The sequence below is a fragment of the Gossypium hirsutum genome, chromosome A06 (assembly GCF_007990345.1).
Source record: "Gossypium hirsutum isolate 1008001.06 chromosome A06, Gossypium_hirsutum_v2.1, whole genome shotgun sequence".
In the NCBI taxonomy this organism is placed as follows: Eukaryota; Viridiplantae; Streptophyta; class Magnoliopsida; order Malvales; family Malvaceae; genus Gossypium; species Gossypium hirsutum.
The window spans coordinates 14928910-14947292 of record NC_053429.1 but is presented as its reverse complement, the minus strand read 5'-3'; the positions used below and the strand labels follow the sequence as shown (position 1 = coordinate 14947292).

Sequence of the window (18383 nt, the reverse complement as noted above, 5' to 3'; positions counted from 1 at the left end):
TCAGAACTAAATTGTAACTTAAACAAATTAGAATATCAATTTAAAAATATAAAAATTTAAAACCCCAAAAACTCACACGGCCGTGTCCCCCAGGCCATGTGTCATTAAATGACCGTGTTCATGTCATAAAAAACTTTTAGGTAGATCGAACACGCTTGTGTGGAAATCCCACATGCCCATCTGTGATAGTTCCAGTTTCCACACCCTTGTGTCACTTACCCACACGCCCGTGTGCAACCCTTCACACACCTGTGTGGACAGGCACACGTCTGTGTGAAAATCACTGCACCTATTTTTGCGAAAAAAAACTCATTTTAAAACTCAATTTTACATATCTTAATGGCCAATTAAACCCAATTTAACTACAATTAATTAACATACATTTACATACACCTTCAATTGAATTTATTGACATCAATTAAGCCTCAAATAAATAGAATTAGGTAATTAATTGCATGAACATCAAACACTGAATAAATCAAACAAGTGGTGTACCTTAGTGGCTAGTAAACCACTCTATGGAAATTTCATTTAAACAATCGTTAGTAAAAATTTCATGCTTCACACATAGTGTTATCAACCACCGCGTTATCAAGCAACAATACACCGTAAATCATTCATTAATCAAATTCAAACATGCCTCAAAATTATTATAAAACCATCCAAAATAAATGTCCAATGTGCAATTACAACCAAAATCAAACTAATTCCTAGGAGTTCCACAATGCCCAATTACAGTTTTTAAAATGTGTATTAAAGTCTCTACCAAGCCTATATCTCTTGGAAATTTTTTGCTCGGCTCTTCAGCTCCTCAAGCTCGACAATTATCTGCATAAATTGTAAGGGTGTGAGCTTAAAAAGCTCAGTGAATTTTAATAAAATGAAGAGTAAATTAGCACCCAAATCATGCTTAAATCGAAACCAATCAAATACAACATTTCAGTCACAATATCAATCCATAATAGTTCAATGTCATATGCTCAACCATGTATCAAAAATCATAATTAATCATGGCATATAATCATCAATTTAGCATATAACATTTCATACATTTATGTTGGCATATACAATAATGGCTTAATTAGGTGATCATACATCGAATAAACGGATCTCCTTACTCCCAATCAAAATTAGAATTAGTCTCGGATTGAGCGGGACGAGGCCACACGCTCCCTTATATCTCCTCAAATCAATCCCGTTGAGTGGAGAAACAAGCTCAACACTCCTTTATCTACTCTAAATCAGTCCACCTAGAACCTCATTGCTCACAAATAACATATTAATATGGTAAGTACTCACAAATCCTATGGCATGCCAACTATATCTAATGGATCCACCATGCTATAATTCCAATATAATAAATTAATCATAACATAATTTCAATCAATAATGTGCTCAATTTAAAGTGCCAAAATGCATAGGTGAATCATGTAACATAGTCATTTTAACATCAAATTAAATCTAGCATACCAATTAACTAATATCAATGTTCATTTATCAATTGAAACTCCAGCATACTTGCTTAGGTCACCATTATAATCAATCAAATCAAGCACATAAAATCACTAAATTTCATCACTTAAACATATATCAATAATCTTACAAAACTAACCAACCAAAACTCAATTAAATATTTGAAACTAGTAATTAATCATCTAATTAAGCATAAGTGAGGGTCAATTTATCAAATCACCCTTTAGTAACACTCACCACACAAATAACTCAACCACAACCAAGTGATCAACCAAGCAAATCCAAGCTTCAATTTCAATTAGCTCGATCTTCTTTAATATTCAAAGCTTCAACAGAGATATAATAGATATTACTACCTTTCAAAAGATATAATAAACACAAAATTTCATCAACTAGGCTACCCGAAATTCTCACTCAAAGTTACCTTATCGATTTGCATTATCAAGTCGAAAACTCAATTCCTCACAAAATCGATCACTCCAAACCTCTTAATCACTTCAAAACATCAACACTAGACCAAATAAACATATACCAAGCATCAATTTCACATTTAAATCAATTTCACAAAAATCCAAAAAATCGATTCATGAAGATGATGAAATTCGAATTTTTTCAAATTACTTCACAAATCATGTTTAAACTTGATAAATAAGACCAAAAACCTTTTAATATATCCATTTTAAGTTGGAACATCCATTGATTTGTGGATTTCCACTTAAAATTCAAGATCCACCATTAAAGTACCTTAAGCTTTTGAAGAAGATGACATTGATAAAAAAAATCATGTAATTATCACTCAAATCATGTAAATATACTTCTTATCATCATAAAAATATGTTTAGAAATAATAATTACCTTTGATTCATTCTAAATCATTTGATTGAAAATCTTGATTTAAGAATCTTGAGAAATTTCGAAATATTTTTTGCTACATTTGAGAATAATTTCGGGTGAATTGAGAGAGTATTTTGAGAAGAAAATTTGTTGAATCTATTCTCTGATGATAGATCTTTAAAACCATGCAAAGAAAACAAATTTTATAGCTCTCTAATCTCATGTAAATGGTGTGAAAAGTAGGCTAGATGTATTGTGTTTAAAACTGAAACAACCACCAGAAATTTAAAAATTGAGGAATTTGCCTAATGGCCACTCCCACATTTTAAGGTTTATTTGCCATATAAATACTCTAAATTTTCACTTTTTTTAAAAAATTAAATCCAATTTAATTAGTATTTAAATTTAACTCAAATTAAACCCAAATAGAAATTATTTTAAAATTCTTTTTCGACCCAAATTAATTATTATTTTAATTACTTTAAAATTAATTTTTCAAAAATATTTTTATTTCTTCGGATTACTGTTTAATCGATTTTAGATGAAATTGACCTTTTAAATTAGATTAAAATTTACTATTAACCTGATAAATTCCTAATTGACGCCCGGAACCTGAAAAATATACCTGAAACTATTAGACTCGGTTTAGGGATATTACATATAACACCCCCACAATGCCTATTCGGGGATAGTCCTACAGGGTCTTAGGAGGTAGGTTTTTTTTATTTAAACATGTTAATGTCTTAATTTAGGTAAAATTTTATGGAAATCTTAAATAAAAAATCTAAAGAAAATGCCTCTGGTTTACTTGTAACTCGATTAAGATGTGTTCACGAAACGTATCTAATTTGAAACTTAAGTTAGAGATTTTTACTTTTAATGGGAACCCTAAAGGATTCCTAAATAATTCTAGTAAAATTATAGCACCCCTTACCTGTGTCCGACGCCAGGACAGGACACGAGGCATTACCAGACTTAAGCATAAACAAACGTGCAACACCGGGCCATAAAATTTCGTCCAAACTAAAACTTTTCAAACACATGCATAATGTCCCTTACACGAGCTATCGAGGCTCTAAACATGCATTAAAGGTGGTTTGGGACTAAACCGAGCACTTCTAGAAATTTTACAACGCTTAGAAAATTCTTCATGTTTAGAGAGTCACACGCCCGTGTGGGTTAGGCCGTGTAGTCACACTCGCCCGTGTGGCTTGAGACACCGCCGTGTTCTCAGCCCATGTAACTCTCTGTTTATAACGTTAGCAATGAAATAGGGTCACACGGCCAAGTCACACGTCCATGTGCTAAGGCCGTGTCCCCCACACAACTGAGACACACAGCCGTGTCTCTGCCCGTGTGGCCAACACTGAAGCTATTTTCCAAGCGTTGGTCAACCATAAACCCTCACACATTTATACAACATCCATAACATATAGCATGACATCCATTTAATGATTAAACATCTTCAATTAGGCCACAAGCATAGCATTTGCATGTCATGATACATGTGTTTTGCATACTCATTTTATACTAAGTTAAACACACCAATTCACACTCATTTGGCATTGTCTATTATAATATCACTTATACTTTTATACCATGGTTACTATCATACCAAGAGATTTCAACTTAATGATCAAACATTTATACTCAAGGCTAACTCATAACTTCATAAAATACCAACATATTTCACATGCGTAGAATAACATGCTTGTCTAAGACATTGCACACCATAGCAAGTCACATACTCACATCACATGAAATTTTTAAGCTTGTGCATGCACATATAATAGGGTTACAACCCATTAATCAATATAAGCCACATCTCATGGCTATATACAATTGAATCATTATAAGCCAATACATTTGGCCAATTCATGAAACACATATATCGAAAGACTAAGTCTCTATACATGCCACTCACTTGTGTATGCTTAACTTATACATGTTAACAATCCATAGGGGATGACTTCATAGTGTGATGCTGCCTATGTCGATCTCCAACCCCGAGCTGACCTAACAACACTAAAGAAATGGAGAGGAGGGAGTAAGCTTAAAGCTTAGTAAGTTCATATGAAAATAATAAGCAAATTATCAACATGATTCCACGGAGATATAATCATAATTACACTTTTACTTGTTTTTTGGTCATGTTGTTTTCTCAAGTCATAGTTACTAATTTATTTATATCTGGAGCTACGAAACTCCAAATTAAGATCCGTAAATTTTCCCTAAAACTAGACTCATATATCTTCTTACCATAAAATTTCAAGAATTTGTGGTCTAGCCAATAAGTAAAGTTTATTCTTTAAAGTGTCCCCTATTATATGTGCATAAAATAGACTTATTAAGAGCTTATTCATATAAATTTTAACCCATAATTATTTTTTTTCAATTTCTAGTAATTTTCCAAAGTTCAACAGGGGAGCCCGAAATCACCCTGACTCTATCTCACAAAATTTCAAATATCTCATAGTATAAAAATCTTTTGCTTACATCATTTCCTCTATGTGAAACTAGACTCAATAAGCTTTTATCTCATATCCTATTCAGTTTCTAATTCAAATTCCACAATTTTTGGTAGATTTTCAAAATCACATAAGTGCTGCTGTCCAACACTGTTATAGTGCCAATTCATAATAACTAACCTAAGTTCATTGTTACATCTATCATGGACTCATTATTTCATGGATCCCTTATTCAATTACACAATGTAAGTTAACATGATATTGCAACAAATTTCATAATCATAGGCATAAGGATGGTTCACCATTCAACTCTTTTCACTTGTTTATCATATATATACACATACATATGCTTCCTCATCTAAAGTCATCATTCATCGAACTATTACTCATGAATTTAGCGTACATACATGTGCTCATCGTAGTATATCACATAACCATACCTCTTAGCATGCCCTTCTCGGGACTTCATCACATTCATTACATATCAATACCCGTTGAACACTTAGAATACTATTGGATACATGGAACCTTACACATATAGTAACCGATCTAGGTGTAACTACACGGGTTACTCACAAAAACTGATAGGTATCCGACCACTCAAGGATTACCTAGCCACCGGTAGAACACTCAAGACTGTTGCCCGGAACTCAGTCACAGGCATCGTATACACATTGAACTCGGACCACTCAACGAGCTTGGATGCCACGTATCTCACGAACTTGGACCACTCAACAAGTTTGGAATCTCATACATATCACGAGCTCGGACAGCTAAACGAGCTCGGATTGCTTAATTCCTAGTGGGATGTCACTTGTATCCTAAACTATTCCTAAGGTTCAAACGAGATTCTTTCTCACTTGCACATGGAATACTTGCTCGTGATGTCGTATTTAATGGCCATATGTCATTCAGGCTGACAATAGTACCAATTGCCCATTCATAGCATCAACCACATATTCATGGGATAATCAAAGCACATTCCATAATAAAATTTAAGCATTAAACACATGGTACAACATTACATTAAGTATTTATACTCATCATAGTAAAAGCTTTCATTTCATTTCACTTTTTCATATCCTAATCAATTCATCACAACTAAATTAACATACCAATTTAGATTTCATCCATGAACAACAATAACATTAACAACTTGGTTATTTCATCATATGAACTTACCTCGGGTTCGATTACAACTACTTATTCCGAATTAGTCCATAACCTTGTTCAACCTCGTTCTAAGCCCGAATCTTATTTTCCTTGATCTATTGTATCACATTTAGCTTACTAATTAGTCACATTATTCATATGGGTCCAAAAATCATTTTTTTTACAAATTTTCTTTTTGACTCATAAATTTTCACATATTTACACTTTGGTCCCTAGGCTCGTAAAATGAAATGTGTTCAATTTCTTGGTTACCCAAGCCTAGCCGAACCATAGTCAAGCTTATGGTAGCCCATATTTCTCATTAAAATAGATTTTTAGTTACCCATTTTACACCTTTTTCAATTTAGTCCTTTTTAGGCTTTTTCATGAAAAAACACTTAGTAAAAAATGTTAAACACACCCCAATCTTTCATTTTCTACCATTAAACATCAAAATACTAACATGTCATGCATGGGTAAATTTTTAAACATGAACCATAGCTCAAAATAATGGTAGAAATAGATAGATCATGCTACCAGGACTTCAAAAATGCTTAGAACATTAAAAACGAGGTTTGAAGGCACTTAATATTGAGCTTGGAAGCTTAGAAACCCTAGCCATGGTGGTTTTCATGAGAATTTCGGCCCTTAGGAAGAAGATGGACACATTTGGCTTTTAATTTTGTCTTTTAGTTCATTTTACCCCTAAATGACCAAAATGCCTTTTTTACTATTCTTTCAAAATTTACCCTTCCAAGCCCATTTTTGTCCAAAATTTTTAGAACTTGGTCAAATTACTCATTAAGGACCTATAATAAATAATCCAATTCAATTTCATGCAAAATTCTTCTAGAAAACAAGTTTTACAAATTATTCGATTTAGTCCCTAAAGTTCAATTAGACACTTTTCACATAAAATTTCCTCATGGAATTTTCACACAAGCATAGAAACATATCATAGAATTTATAATAATTATAAAATAAATATTTCCACTTTGGATTTATGGTTTCGAAACCACTATTTCGACTAGGCCCTAATTTAGGACGTTACAAAAATACCTTCAATTCCTAAAATTAATTCTATTTTAGAATTCTAAAAAAAACCTAGAAATTACCAATGAATTTAGAGAAATATTAAAATCTATCTACAACTTATTTGATCTTTTATTATTATTATTTTTTAAAAGATTTAATTAATAACTTGGAACCTATTAAGATCTTATGTAAGTATCCTATGTCGGGTTTATGATTTATCTTACTTTAAAATTCTTGATCTAATGTTTAAATTCGTCAAAATTCTAAAATAATATATCTTAAATAGCATTTATTAGTTTTCTCAAAAAGTTTCTAAAATAAAATACTTAGAAAGACCTACCCATGATTTACAATTCACCTACAAAAATCTTTAGTTTTAATCTTGAACAAAGTTCTAAAGAATATTTACACATTAATTTAAGATTCTAAAGAGGAATCCTATATGATATTTAAAATTAGTTTAAAATCCTAAAAGCAATCCTACATATTACTTTTAATTTTTCTAGGGTAAATGGTAGATAAGATCTTAAAGGCTAACCTAAATTCAAATATCAAAACCTTATGATTTCATTAAAATGTAACATCTACTTAACTAGCTTCATGTCAGCATTTATATGATGGAAAAATAACCTAAAGTTTCCTCTTTAAAAACAAATAGTAATAAAATAGGAAAATTAATTAAATTGGCTAAAGTTAATGAAAAGTTAAAACTCTTTCAAAAAGGCAATAATAAAAAATGTGGAAAACAAAGGACTGATGTAGTAATTAATTTTCTTTTAATTTTAAAATTTTAGATTAAACCGAAGGCTTGAATAAACAAAAGGGTTACGGGTGTAAATAGGTCAGAGAGTGTGCTGCAAAAAATGGAGTATTTTTTTGTAAATTTAAAAAGTAATGAGTTGGGAATAAATTATCATTTTGGCACCTATAAATTGGAGAAATCTACTTATTCTTTCATTTTTAACCTCATTTTAAAAAAAAACCTCTTCCTCCTTCTCTTCCTCTTTCTATGTTGGCCATGGCTTTACCACTAGAGAGCCCAACGGCTCTCTGGCCTTCGGTGGTGGAGCCACCATATACAGTGGCCCCTTTTTTTTTTTAACAAAATCAAAGTTTTCTTTAAAAAAATCACTACTTTTCTTAAAAATCAAAGTTTTATTTTGCAATAGTTGAAAAATATCAAAACTTTGTTTTAAAAATTTTAAACTTTTCCTTTAAAATGACTTAAAAAATAAATTTTTATTTTAAAAATATAAACTTTCTCTTTTAAAAAAATCACTATTTTTCTTAAAAATCAAAGCTTTTTTTTGAAATAGTTAAAAAAATCAAAACTTTCTTTTAAAAATTTAAGCTTTTCCTTTAGTATGACTAACAATCATATTTTTATTTTAAAAATACAAACTCTCTTTTTTTTAAAAAATCAAAACTTTTCCTATAATCAAGCTTTGTTTTTAAAAAAACTTTTATTTTTTAAAAAGGGAAAGGTATAAAAAATGGATTTTTAAGGCTCCTATTGGCGAAGGATCGACAGTCCAGTGACGTCCCCTTCATAGGAGCCCAAAACCCAATCTATCATGACATGTCTATGTAAAAAGAAAAGAAAAGAAAAAGAAATAGCATGATTGAAAGCAGAATATGAAAAGTCGCCTCCTTTTTTTTTCTTTCATTTCATGTATATATATTGTTTTTCAATCTTGTTTATTTGTAAAAAAAAAAAGATGATAATGATATTTAATAATAATAATATTAGTAATAATGATAATAATAATAATAATAATAATAATAATAATAATAATAATAATAATAATATGGGCCCTTGACAGGCCCAAAAGGGAAAGAAAAAGAAAAGAAAAACAAAGGCCTCAAATTGATCAAAATCGAATGGGCTTCAAACTGGCCTAAGAGAGAACAAAAATTTAAAGAGAACAAATGGCCTCCAATTAGGTTTGGAAAAAAGAGGTGTCTACAGCTGCGCCTCTTTGTTCGTGCCTTGCGTAGTAAGGAATGTACAAAGACATAGACACCTAACTACTATCAAATGCCACTCAACATCGCAGTATAAGGAACAACATATTTTACAATTACCAAAACCGAAACAAATCAAAACATGTTATGTTTTCCAAAACTAGAAAAATAGATGCCAAACCATCAAAACATGGAGAGTGAAACAAGATAAATTTAGACCTCACAACCAAATCTTTGAAATGGGAATGCAAAAGAAATGTAAATAGATCTCACACCTATGCCTTCATATACAATGCAATGAAAAGTAAATGGACCTCCACACGTGGGCCTTTAAATGCAATGAAAAGTAAATGGACATGCACAGTTGGGCCTCTAAATGCAATGAATGCTTTCCTTCTTCCTTTCTTGAATTTTTCATAAAAGGTCGTCTTTTTGAGAATCATGTTTTTAGGTTGAAAAGGATCAAATCCCTATCCACACACAATAGATCATGAAAATCAAATCTCATGGAATATCACATTAACAAATTTCAAAATAATTTTATGAACCGTAAATTAAATTCTTAAATGATAATTCACCTAACAAACTTGGTATTATGGATTTCATTAATCCACGATTGAAACATAAATTTCTTGCATTGAGAGTCAACTCGTTAATTCTCATGAAGTCGAATTTCTTATTCCTGACTTTGGATTATTTTGACTGTGAACCCTGTACCATGCTCTTTTGCAAAATTGCGTCTTAAAGTAGATATTCTTTATTGTAGTTCCTTTCTCTCTCTCTCTTTCTCTATTTTTTTCTTTTTTTTTTTGTTTTCTTTTATATATATATTTATTTATTTAGGCAAAATCTTCTTTCTATAGACTCTTACATTCTCCATGTAGATTAATTCCCTTATTTAAACTGGCTATGAGCAATCAGAGATGGACTTGTTCCAAGGTTATAGTGTTAGCTCGAGTTTGGGTGCCAAAGAAAAGGCTAAAATAGGCTCAAATAGATGACTTCAGGATTCGTATTGAAGGATCAATTTCATCTAAAAATCTTCATTATCCTCCAAGGCATCTCATATCTTTTTTTTTAAGAAATTTCTCTAGACTGCTCATTTCTAAGTTTTCACACGATTTCATCTCCCTTTTAAGCTCTTGAAGACGTCACAATTTCCCAAAGATTAACTTCTTGATTTGAACAAATATATTCGGTCAAAATGGTCTTTTAAGGGTTGTAACATGGTCTAAAGGTTAAGGGTCAATTAGGGAAAGGTTTTCTAGGCTAAAATATAAATATTATGTGAAATAGTATAAAAATCATGATGAGTTATTTTGAACTTTTTATTGCTCCTTCCATCTCCCAAGCACTTTTTTTAATTCTTGCTCTTTTCTATTTCCTTTCTTTTTTTTGTTTCTTATTCGCTTTCTCTATTTCTTTTATATATATATACACATATTTTTTGGAAATGAGATTAAGAATTAAGAATTTTGTTTTCATTTTTCATGATCTTTCTTGTCAATCCATGATGTTCGATGAATGACTTTAATTAGGGTTCAGAAAGAAAATACATAAGGCTCAAAATAGGGTAGCAAAGGATTTGATTTTCTCCAAGTGACGGGGAAGAACAAAAGGATGCCATTTATCATTTCGAAATATGGTTAATTTCATCACAAAAGTCATTCTAGGGAATGCTCCCATCTTTCCAATTTGAATTGCGCATAATCTCATGTTTACCTCTCAATGTTGTAAAATCATCGATCCTATATCGGGTTTATGATTTATCTTACTTTAAAATTCTTAATCTAAGATTTAAATTCATCAAAATCCTAAAATAATATATATTAAATAACATTTATTAGCTTTCTTAAAAAGTTTCTAAAATAAAATACTTAGAAAGACATACTCATGATTTACAATTCACCAACAAAAATCTTCAGTTTTAATCTTAATCAAAGTTCTAAAAAATATTTACACATTAATTTAAGATTCTAAAGAGGAATCCTATACGATATTTAAAATTAGTTTAAAACCCTAAAATAATCCTACATATTATTTTTAATTTTTCTAGGGTAAATGGTAGATAAGATCTTAAAGACTAGCATAAATTCAAATGTAAAAACCTTATGGTTTCATTAAAATGTAACATCTACTTAACTAACTTCATTTCAACATTTATAGGAAGAAAAAATGACCTAAAGTTTCAAAAGTTAAAACTCTTTCAAAAAGGGCAATAATAAAAAGAAAACTTAAATAAATTAAATAAATAAGACCTTGACATGATAATGATAATAATAACAATAATACACCTTATTCATAATACAATAAAAGAATCAAAGTAACATAAACAAATAATATTAAAATGTATGTAAGGAGAATGTGTAAAAAAAAACATAAATATAAATAGACTTGAAAATAAATAAAGATGAAATAAGAATAAATAAAAATTATACAAGTGTGAATAAATATCAAACATTAAAATAAAGTGCATAATTGACATTAAATATAGAATGTATAAATGCAAATGAAAGGGAAGATATAAGTGTAAATAATTTATTAAAGATGGAAACAAAATGGCATAACTTGATTTTGGGACTAAAAGATAAAAAATGTGGAAGATAGATGACTGATGTAGCAATTAATTTATTTTTAATTTTGAAATTTTGGATTAAATTAAAGGTTTAAATAAACAAAAAGAGTTACGGGTGTAAATAGACCAGAGAGTGTGCTACAAAAAATGGGGTATTTTTTGTAAATTTAAAAAGTAAGGGGGTGGGAATAAATTATCCATTTTGGCACATATAAATAGGAGAAATTTATTCATTTATTTCATTTTTAACCTCATTTAAAAATAAAAATAAAAATAAAAACTCTTCCTCCTTTTCTTCCTCTTTCTATGTTGGCCATGGTTCCACCACCGGAGAGTCCAACGGCTCTTCAGCCTCCTGTGGTGGAGCCGCCGCATACGGTGGTTGGAATTTTATTTTATTTTATTTTTTTGCAAAATCAAAGTTTTCTTTTAAAAAAATCACTACTTTTCTTAAAAATCAAAGCATTATTTTGAAATAGTTGAAAAAAAATTAAAACTTTGTTTTAAAAATTTTAAACTTTTCTTTTAAAATGACTAAAAACCATATTTTTATTTTAAAAATCTAAAATTTCTCTTTTAAAAAAAATAACTTTTTTAAAAATCAAAGTTTTTGAAAAAATCAAAACTTTATTTTAAAAATTTAAACTTTTCCTTTAATATGACTAAAAATCATATTTTTATTTTAAAAAACTAAACTTTCACTTTTTTTAAAAAAAATCAAAATTTTTCCTAAGATCAAGCTTTTTTTAGAAAAAAACTTTATTTTAGAAAAGGGAAGGAAAAAAGAAGAAGAGATTTTTGGGGCTCCTAAGGGCGGAGGATCGACGGTCCGTTGACGTCCCCTTCATTGGAGCCTAAAACCCGATCCCTCATGACATGTCTATGACAAAAAGTAAAGAAAAAGAAATAGCATGCTTGTTGTTGTTATTTTTTCTTTTACCTTTAAAAAAAAGAATATGAAAAGCCTTCTCCCTTTGTTTTATTTCATTTCATATATATATAGATATTGTTTTTTAATCTTGTTTATTTGTAATAAAAAAAGATAAAAAAAATATTTAATAATAATAATAGTAGTAGTAATAATAATAATAGTTTGAGTCCTTGACAGACTCAAAAAGGAAAAAAAAAGAAAGAAAAAAAAGGCCTTCAATTAACCAAAATTGGGTAGGCTTCAAACGGGGAGAGAACAAAAATTTAAAAAGAACAAATGGGTCGAAAAAAAATAGGTGTCTACATGGTATAACAGGAATAAACTATATCACGAAGGGATTAGGGAGAAAGTGTAGGATGTAGTAGGTTTTATCAAGGCATACGTGACAGAATATAATCAACTGGAAACACTATCAGAAATTAAGACTAATAGAGAAGAAACCGTTTGGGAACCCCCTGAAGATGAATAGGTCAAGATAAACATTGATACTTCTTTCCAGTTGAAACATAACAAAGAGTATCAGGTGTAATAATCAGGAATAACGAAGGGTTAGTAATGAGGTCATGTGTTTACCCATGGGAGAGATTCACGACCCGACCACTGCAGAAGCTAAAGCATGTCTACAAACGGTAATATTTGCAGAGGATCTGGGATTCAAGAGAGCCTGCGTGGAGGGAGATGCATTAACAGTGATAAAAAAAAGTTAAGAATGGAAGGAAATGATAGATCGTACATAAGTAACATAATCAATGACATTAAGGACATGTTATCCATATTCGAAACCTTAACTTTTAGGCATGTTCCCCGAACGGTAACTGAAGCGGAGCATGGATTGGTAGTGTAGAAACGATGATCTGACTCTTTGATTTACTGGGTGGAAGAAGTCTCCAGAAATTGAGTGTCTTATAACAGTAGATAAAAATAAATGCCATAGAAGTTAAAGAGTAATTGTGTTGCTGAGACCGGAGGAAATGGTAGGGGAGTGGACCACCGAGGAAGCTGAGTTTTGAGAGGCTGGTACAAGACAAAAACGAAAGGAAGAGAAAATCTTGAAGGCAACCAGTCATCGAAGTTGGCCTCGATGCAGGAAATCACTGGGAAAGTTTAAGGGTTTAGGTGGATAGTTTAGGAATTTTGTTTATTTGAACATTTCTTTTTCTTTTACTTGTTAATTTTGACGCACATTTAGGTAGGTTTAGGCTTCTAATCTCCTATAAGGCACTGCCCAAATCAGTGGTTGCATGTGTGACAGTTGTTAAGGGGTGTAGGGTTTAGGTGTTGTAATTTCCTTAATCTTTTCCACATTTAATGCATCAGGCATTTATATTTTCAAAAAAAAAAACACAACATACCTATTATTTCCTTTCTTCCGAACACAAAATCTCCAAAACCTTAAATTATCAAACTCTTTGTTTTTTCAACACAAGGGGACCATCTAATGGGGGGCTTATATATATATATGCTTTAAGGGAAAAAAAATGGGGAAATGGGCAGCTGTTTCGAGGTGAGAAGCAGAAACATCCCGTGACCGTTCGGTCACATTTGCCATAGGTGGTTATACTGCCAGACAGACAATGATGCCACCTAACAAGAGCCCTTCTTCCCTTAGGTGTGCCCCATTTTTTTTTAACCCATATATTGGTGCCATCGTATGCCTACCCTCCACCATTAAAATATATATTTTTTAATTCAATTATGACCTAATAATAGGCGACTGTTGGTGGGAAAAAATGGTAGTGTCGCCACCTCTTCAGACACCACCTTTCGACACTGTTCATTTTACCCCATTTTGATAAATAATGTCATGAATTACTATTTTAGTATTTAATTAATTTTTCATATTACCAAAATTAAAAAAAACTGTGTGAGTTGTGTTTTTTTTTTTACAATAAAAGCAAATTCTACGAAAACCAACATTCAGTTTTTCTTTTTTTAACATCAGACCACCATGAGTTGTCTTGAGGAACCTTCAAATCCCAAAAGTTTTTGCTTCTTTTATACAACTTATAATATTAATTTCCATGCAACAAGGAATTTTCCAATTAACCATCATCTTGTGTTGGAGTCGATAATGATTCTCAGGTCACCTTCTTGCAAAACCCCGTGAAGAGGATTGCATTGTTATGCTGTCCATCTAATTGTTTCATGGTATGAATTCTTTATCTATGAATTCTCTATCTTTTCAACCCTATGCATGGAATTTTTTTTGGTGGATTGGTTTTATTAGAAAAACATGATTCAAAAAATAAAAATTAATCATTTTTTTCTCGAAAAATATATTTACCCTTATCAAACGAGAGTTTTTAATCATGCCACATTTAAAATGAGTAATTCGAGAAGACGACTTCCACAAACAACGACGTCAAATAAATCAAAATATATCTTATTATATAATATCTCATATGGTAATTAGGAGGATAGTGTGATTGGAAGGTCTTTTTACACAGCAAAAGCTGACCCCCGAGGCATCAAATAATTATTATACTCCAGCTACACCTAACAGGGTTTCCATGATAGATATGGTGATTTAATGAAAGTTTGAATTTTAAAAATGAATTAGATAAATAAAATCATAAAGTGTGAATTGGGTTAATAAATAGTACACCAACATTTATAAATGAATTTTTGGGTGATGAAATTGTGAAAATCTTGATGATTAAGTTCTGTGTAAATATTATGGTGGGATATCTTTTAAACTTATTCTAAACGTAGTTTAGTCATATTCAAATATATTTTATCTTTATTATAGTCGTTTAAAAATATACATATATTTATATTTATAAACCTTTTGTTAAAAAATAAATAATAAATGAATAGCTGGAAATGTCGTCGTGTGGCTTATGCAGCACAGTGAGAATTCCGATGAAATCCAGACTGTGTTGTCTACCTTTTAGAGTTGTACTCAAATATAAACATGTGGTCAAATAAAATATCGTTCAACTTGAATGCATTTTGACAGTTTTAAATTTTGCAGTCATGCACTTCAGTTCTCCAGAGAAATTGGACAAGCAGCATTACTACCATCTGCTTCCCGATTCTGATCTAAAAAATAGTGGAACTCGAAGAAACTATGGCAAAGGCTAAGGCAAAGGGTTCATTATATCTGAACCCCCAAAGCACAAGTCTCAACAACAGGGTAGGTTTCATTTCAAAAAATATGCTCTCGCTGCTACCATTCCTGCCTCTACCAATTCAGTTCTACTTGGCTATAGTGAGCCCTGTTTCAATCAATTTCAAGATGAAATCTGGAGAAACACTGATCATACCCAGGTTTTTTTTTTTGTTGCTTGCAGATATTAGGCTAATGAGTGGAGGAGTGCTATATATCAAGGATGATCTCCAGATCTCATCAACCCAACAGCAGATCTTAGTGGGTAGCTTGAATGTATTTTCTCTAATCAGTTCGCTTGCCTTTGGCAAAACATCCGACACTATAAGCCACCGTTATACAATCGTGTTGGCTGCCGCCACGTTTTTTGTAGGAGCACTTTTAATGGGACTGGCACCCTCTTTCCCTTTCCTCATGGCGGGGAGACTGGTGGCTAGGATCGGTGTTGGCTACTCTCTTATGATAGGTCCAGTCTACACTACCGAGATCTCTCCGGCAATGACCCGGGGCTTCCTCTCTTCGTTCCCTGAAATATTCATTAATATGGGAATTCTACTAGGCTATATCTCCAACTTTGCACTCTCTGGCCTTCCTCAGCCATTAAACTGGAGACTAATGCTTGGACTAGCGGTGTTACCCGCCGGTGCTGTTGCGTTGGGGGTTATAACGATGCTGGAGTCCCCTCGCTGGCTCGTCATGAAAGGCTGATTTGTGGAAGCAAAGCGTGTTTTGATTAAGACATCAGATTCTGAAACGGAAGCTGATATGAGACTCGTTGAAATGGCGAAGGCTGCTGGAACTTTACAACCAGAACCATCTTTAGTTAGCTGGCATACAGGGGCGAAGCTAGAAAATTTTTTTAGGGGGGCCAGATGAAATTTTAATTTTCTATAGTTTATATCTTTATAATTTGTAAAGGATTAAATTAAATTTTTATAATTTTAGGGGGGCCAAAGTGTAATTTTACCTTTATTAATTTAAAAATTTTTAAAAAATTTAAGGGCCTAAAATGCAATTTTACATTTTAGGGGGGCTGGGGCCCATGCTAGCCCCCTGGCTGCACCCCTACTGGCGTGGGCAAGGGGCTTGGAAGGAATTATTAAGGCCAACGAGGCCAATTCGACAAATCCTCATTACTTCCATTGGCATTAACTTCTTTATGCAAGCTTCTGGGAACGATACAATCGTATATTACAGCCCAAAAGTGTTCAAAGACGCTGGGATCCACGATAGGAGACAGCAATTCAACGTTACAGTCGTGATGGGAATTGTCAAAACATGCTTCGTTTTCATATCGGCTCTTTACTTAGACTATTTTGGAAGGTGGCCACTCCAGATGTTGGGCACAATAGGGATGGCTTTTTCATTAGCAGGGTTACGTGTGGGCTCCAATTACCTTGAGCAATCCAATGAGAAGCCAGTATTGGCTATTACCTTGTGTATAGTGGCAGTGTATGCTGATTTTTCCTTCTTCTCAATCGGGCTTGGACCAATCACATAGGTGTATTCTTCAGAGATATTTCCAATAAGATTACGAGGCCAAGGTTCAAGCCTTGCCATATTAGTGAATAGGATAGTTAGCGGGATTGTGTCTATTGCATTTCTAAGCATTTCCAACAAGATTACATTCGAAAGAATGTTTTTGCACTTTAAAGAATCATGGTAGCTGCTGCTGTTTTCGTTTACTTCTTTTTGCCTGAAACCAAAGGAAAGAGCTTGGAGGAGATTGAAACTATTTTTGATTCCTGATGGTAATAAAACAATGTTAATGTTAGAATACATTGAAACTAATTTCACATTCCTACGAAAAATTCATTGAAACTAACTTCACATTGCTCAAGAAAATCAATAATAAAGAACATACATCTATCTTCATAGATTAGATAATTAAGCCAAGTGCTAAGAGTGCTGCTAACCTAGCAGGGTGAGCTATTAATTTTGATGTCAAAAATGGTTACTCAAGTTTTCTTGAGACAAGAGTTAGTGGTTCCAAAGCTGATAATATTATTGCAAAATTAAGTTTCCCTTATTCTCATCGCATTGAAGCGATTGGATACTCGAGCGGCATTTGGATTGGTTGGAAGGATTCTGCCCGTCTTGAGATCATTCATAACCATTCTCAGTTTATTCTGGCTCGGGTTGGGTCTACGTCTTCCCTAATTCCAGTCTTTACCTCATTTGTTTATGGAAGCCCGAATAGGTAGAAACGCAAGGATTTGTGGGCAATTTTGAAATATTCAATTCCAATGGGAAATTACCCGTGGGTTGCAATTGGTGATTTCAACGCTATGCTTTCTTCCTCTGAGAAAGGTAGGAAATGCCCTTTTTTCGGAGATTTCATGGATAAGGCAGAGCATCATGATTTAGATTACAGAAGTCCCCCCTTCACTTGGCATAAGGGTATGCTTTTTGAAAGGCTTGATCGGGCTTTGGGAAATGAAGCTTGGGCTCAGCATTTCCCTAACAGTTTGGTCACTCATCTCCCTAAAATTAAGTCTAATCATAGGCCTCTTCTCCTCTCCTTAACCCCGGAGACTATTCTTCCCGTAGGCAGGCCTTTTCATTTTTTGGCCGGATGGGTTGAACATCTTGATTTTGGAAAATTTGTGGAAGATAATTAGGGTTTCTCTGGTGATATGTCTCATACCTTAAGTATGTTTTCTCGCGATCTTAAGGATTGGAATAAGTCAGTCTATGGTCACATCACTTTTTGCAAAAAGTTTCTGGTTAAGGAGCTTACTAGAATTCAGAGGATTATGGATTTCTCGGGTTCTAATTGCTTAGCTCAGGTGGAGTTAAAGATTCGGCAGGAGATGGAGAATGTTCTTTGTCATGAAGAAC

The 18383-nt window shown here is 32.3% G+C and overlaps 1 long non-coding RNA gene and 1 pseudogene across 1 annotated transcript; one reads left to right on the top strand and one right to left on the bottom strand.

Annotated features, from left to right (window-relative positions):
- Nucleotides 1-4065: 4065 nt before the first annotated feature.
- Nucleotides 4066-13766, bottom strand: LOC121230432 (uncharacterized). Its single transcript, XR_005928441.1, has 2 exons — nucleotides 13007-13766; nucleotides 4066-4332 (listed from the first exon to the last, which is right to left on the bottom strand). It is a non-coding gene; the product is annotated as an uncharacterized lncRNA (long non-coding RNA).
- Nucleotides 13767-15503: 1737 nt separating this feature from the next.
- On the top strand, nucleotides 15504-17291 carry LOC121230476 (polyol transporter 5-like; annotated as a pseudogene).
- Nucleotides 17292-18383: the final 1092 nt, after the last annotated feature.